The sequence below is a fragment of the Egretta garzetta genome, unplaced genomic scaffold (assembly GCF_000687185.1).
Source record: "Egretta garzetta isolate BGI_Z169 unplaced genomic scaffold, ASM68718v1 scaffold997, whole genome shotgun sequence".
Lineage (NCBI taxonomy): Eukaryota > Metazoa > Chordata > Aves > Pelecaniformes > Ardeidae > Egretta > Egretta garzetta.
The window spans coordinates 90,118-95,196 of NW_009260336.1; the positions used below are offsets into that span (position 1 = coordinate 90,118).

Genomic DNA, 5,079 nt, shown 5'->3' on the forward strand with positions numbered 1-5,079 from the left:
GGAGCACCTCTCTTATGAGGACAGGCTGAGAGAGTTGGGCTTGTTCAGCCTGGAGAAGAGAAGGCTGTGGGGAGACCTGATTGCGGCCTTTCAGTACCTAAAGGGGGCCTATAGGGAAGATGGGGAAAATCTTTTTAGTAGGGCCAGCTGTGTCAGGACAAGGGGGGATGGTTTTAAACTAAACCAGGGTAGGTTTAGACTAGATATGAGGAAGAAATTATTTACCATGAGGGTGGTGAAACCCTGGCAGGGGTTGCCCAGGGAGGTGGTGGAGGCCCCATCCCTGGGAACATTCCAGGCCAGGTTGGATGGGGCTGTGAGCAACCTGATGTGGTTCAAGGTGTCCCTGCTCCTGCAGGGGGGTTGGGCTGGGTGACCTCTGGGGGTCCCTTCCAACCCAAAACATTCTATGATTCTATGGCCAAAATCAGGCAAAGGGAGCAGGACACAGAGAAGAGAAAGAGGGGAAAAGGACTGTGGCTGGGTAGGGGCATAGAGTGAGAAAGGATGGGATATGGTACCGGACAGAGGGAGAATGAGGAAAAAAAAAAGGCCAGGGATCAAGGCAGAGATCAGGAAGCACTAGGGAGAGAGAAAGAGACAGGAAAGAGGGCAGAGGGATAAAGAAGTTGAGGGACAGGGAGCTGGGAAATGGGATACAGAGAAGGAGATGGGGAGAAGGACACTGGGATAGAGAGTGAGAAGGACAGTCTGAGAAATAAAGAAGAGAGATGGAGAGCAGGATAGAGAAGGAGGGAGGCAGAATGACAGAGGGACAGAGGTGAAGAAAGGGCAGTGAAGGGCAGAAGCAAAAAGAGATGGCGAAAGAAAAAATACAGATGGGGAGTGGGACAGAAAGACAAAAGAGGGACAAGGAAAACTATGGTGGGATAGGGAGAAAGGGACAGAGGTGAAGAAAATAGATGAATGGGGAGCAGGACAGAGGGATAAGGCACGAAAGCATGAAGAGGAAGCAGGAGAGCGGGATGCAGAGAGAAAACAGCGATAGGCAAGCTCCCGGCCCCACTCTGGGTCCGTCCTGGCTGCCTCAACCTCTGCCCGCCCTCCATCCCACCTGCCCGGCACTGCTCTGGGGGCTTTGGCACTGCCCTTCCTCACCATCCCTCTCCTGAGCATCACTCATCCCCTGCTGTCACCCCCTGCAGCACTTCTGACACACCCGATAGCCTCACAGTGGCCATGACCTCACTGTCCCCACCCTGTCCCCAGGGGACAAAACAGCTGCACGTGCTCTGGTGCCCTTGATGCCAGCGCCACCATGCTGGACGCCATGGGGCTGAGCCAGCACAGCTGGCTCCCCCTTCTCTGGGCCAGCATCTTCCTCCTGCTCCTGGCCACCTGGGCCACCCAGGCCACCCAGCGCTGCCGGTGCAGCGTCTCCAGCAATCGGCACCAGGTAGGAGGGAGGCTCCTGGGGAGCCCTTCCCAGGGAGACCGGCCAGTGACAGAGCCCCTGCTCTGTGTGAGGGTCCCTGGCCTCAGGGGGGGAATTGGGGCTGTCAGGGACCCCCACGCAGCACGTGCCGGGGCTCAGCCACGGTCACTCAACCAGTGCTGCTGTGCCTGCAGGTCTCTCCTCGCAGCCGGTGGTGGTGGAGGAGGCTGACGGAAGCTCGGTACCCAGGTGAGGCCATGTGGTGGGGCCAGTGTGCCCAGCTGACCATACTCACAGCCCCCAGCAGCAGAGCTGCTGTCACACCCTTAAGATGTGGTTTTCCTGGGGTTTGCTATAGAACAAGCCCACCCCAGGGCCCTGGGGGGGCATCCCGTCCCTCCCATACGACCAGCTGTCCCTGCTGGGTCCCTCTTCCTACCCCCTGGGTCCTGCTGGGAGGAGGAACAAAGAGGGGATATCCATGGGGCTGGTGCGCTCCTCCCACTGCCAGGGGTGAGGGTTGCCCCGCTCCCTGACCCCAGCATGGCTCCACTCTCCACGGCCCAGCATGCTCAGCCTCTGCGTGGTGCCGGCACATCTGGGATCCCCCCAGCCATGATCCCCGGTACCCCAGCTGCTGCCCAGGGCTGGGCTGTGCCCATGCCCCACAAAAACTGGGTCCCTCTCCACGGCACTGCACTCAGCTGTGAGGGCTCTGCTCAGGGCGCTGTATCCTCCGGCTGTGTTGCATCAAGAAGACGCGAGCGTCCGGCTGCGGGGCCGAGGTCTTCGATGCCCATGGCAGGTCCCTGGGCCGGTTCCTGTGCTACAACCTCAGCTGTGTGCAGTGCAGAGACACTGCCCAGGAGCGGCGGCGGCAGCTACGTGCGGTGCGACGAAGCCCCCAGACAGCCCAATGGTGGAACTCACCTTCCTCACTTGGCTGCAGGCGCCATCTGGGGCGCAGCATGCAGAGGATTCTCCTTCCCCGGCACAGGAGGAAGCCCCACAAGGACTTGCACACAGCTGACAGGGGTGGTGGCCACCCACTTGGTGTTGCGGATCCTCATCGCATCTCAAGGCTGGAGCTGGGAGACGATTTGAGGAAGAGACTGCAGGCTCACATGCAGAGAAAGCACAGGCAGATCCACCTGGGAATGTTCCCCACCTCGGTGCAGTGGTCCTACAAGTCATCAGCGCACAGGACAGTGCCCCTCATGCTGCAGCCCTCCAGCTCCGGCCCCGTCTACTTAGGGTCACCCAAGGCCTCATTCCTGCCGGAGGAGACCCAGGAGGTCCTGGAGCACCACCTTCGTGCAGAGAAGCTAAACCATGACTGGGACTTGCCTGGAAAGTCAATGGGCTCAGCTCCCGGGGAGCATTGTGTGGAGCTGGATAGACGGCTACACCGTGCTCCCTGTCCAAGTGATGGGGAACCCGAGGTAGAGGAGGGTCCCGGTCTTCCCTTGTGCCAAGCCACCTCTTCCCTTGACCTCTCCCAGCTCAGTCCCAAAAGCCTGCAGGGCAGGACTGGATACAGGGCTGGCAGAGAGGCCTCTGGGCACCAAGACAGCAGCTAGACACATAAACACCCAGATCGAGGGACCTTCATTAGTTTGTCCACAAATAAATAAACGAGGAGATGGCATTTGAGAGAACAAAGACTGTTCTCATTAAGAAGGAAAACAAGCAAAGATTCGATACTTCTTGCAGCATACTAGGAGGCTTTAGAAATGCAATTTATGGCATTTGTGACCATTATTTTCTATTGATGAACTATTTTTTTATTTCTGTGGTGAGCTTCAATAAATTACAGGGTTTCTCTGACAGGAAAGCAGGCAGACAATCTCAAATTGTTAGATTAGAATATTTGTCAGCTGCGAACCAGGATACCTTAACATTTTCAGCAGGCTGTTCATGCTTGCTTATGTATATGCTTCTCTTGTCTTATTCTGTGGGGTTTTTCTTTTTTGGTTGGTTTGTGCCCTTCCTCACCAAGGAGCACTGAAAACCAGTAGCACCCTGGACATGATTTTGGGAAACCATTCCAAAACAAAACCAAAACGTCTTAGTTCAGTACAGTTAGGAAGAACATACCCCTAGGGGAAAACCTGGGGATCATTGTGCTTATCTGGATCAACTTCAGGCTCCACACCTCCACATACTTCAGCAGCAGCCTTTCCTTCTTAGATGCTAGCTACTTAGACCCAGCGCAAGGATGACCATAGAGGATGAGACAGAGATCATATCATACACAGCATGCACAGCTCAGCTCTTCACAGAATCACAGAATAGAATCATTTAGGTTGGAAAAGACCTTTAAGATCAAGTCCAACCATTACCCTAACTCTGCCATCCCACCACTAAATCATGGTCCCCAAGAACCATGTCTACCCATCTTTTAAATACCTCCAGGGATGGGGACTCGACCACTTCCCTGGGCAGCCCGTTCCAATGCTTGACATTCTTCTTCCTGCTCTACATCAGTGACAGGAGAGCGCTACCTCTTGGCCACGATGGCGTATGGCTGGTTTATACCATCTGCAACCCCTTGCTCTACGCTGTCATGTCCAAGAGGTTTTGTGTGCTCCTTGTGGGTGGCTTCTGCTTCATGAGCTGTGTGAACACAGCTATTCAGACATTATTTAGAATCATAGAATGTTTCGGGTTGGAAGGGACCCCTAGAGGTCATCTAGTCCAACCCCCCTGCAGGAGCTATATTCCACCTGTCCTTCTGCAATTCCAACATCAAGCATTTCTGCCTGTGCCCCCCCCATCCCAAAGCTCTCCTGCTCTGATCATTGCTGGCCTGGCCCATTTCACCTGTGCTTATTGCCTTAACCATCCTCCTCATTCTCATCTACATCCACATCAGAGTTGCCATCCACAAGGTTAAGTCCACCAAAGGCAAATGAAAAGTCTTCTCCTTCAAATAAATTTTTAAATTAAACCCCAAATATATTAAATTACATTTTAGGGATTAGTCATTAAATCTCTCTCTGCTTGTTGGGTGTATGTTGGCTGGGATGTTGCTGGAATCCTCCATTCCCTTCAGAGTGACCCCTCTCCGATATTAGAAGAAACTCTGAGAGTTGCTTTGGCTGCAGAAGCAAGTTTGAGCCATCTGGGATGGTCAGAAATACAAGTTTCTCTGTCTCCTGCCCCCAGCCTCAACCTCAGCCCCAGCTTTAGCCCTGCCTCAGGCTCAGACCTCGTCTCAGCCTCAGCCCAAACCCTGCCTTTGTACATCTGGACACATATATGTCATCGCTACTGCATAATTTTTCTCTATTATTTCCCTAATGCCTATCACTTTTTAAATACTGTTTCTGTGCTTACTTTCTCCCCATGTGCTGTCTTTATTTGTAATTATTTCTTCTCTTTCCTTAGTGTAATCACTTTTTAGATTTTCTTTCCTTGTCTCTGCTTTACTTCGCTGTCATTTTTTTTTCCTTATTCATCACCATCGCTTTTAAAAGTTTGTCTCCTTTATCCCCTTTTCTGTCTTTATGTTTTAATTATTTATTTCCTTAGTGCCCTTGCTTCTAAAATTTTCTTTCTGTGTCTCCGTTTTAGTTTGCTGTTCCTATTTCATAACTTTTTTCCCTTTATTTCCCTAAAGCTCATCACTTTAAGTGTTCCTTCTATGGCTACTTTAATTTCCTTCCCTCTCTTTTAATTAT

General features: G+C 52.5%; 1 protein-coding gene across 1 annotated transcript in view; it reads left to right on the forward strand.

The window, feature by feature from the left end:
* Positions 1-1,881, forward strand: part of LOC104129643 (olfactory receptor 2D2-like) — a 26,468-nt gene extending 24,587 nt beyond the window's left edge. The window contains exon 4 of the transcript XR_004842487.1: positions 1,167-1,881. The gene's annotated coding sequence lies outside the window, so the exon portion shown is untranslated. The remainder of the gene's footprint in view (positions 1-1,166) is intronic.
* Positions 1,882-5,079: the final 3,198 nt, after the last annotated feature.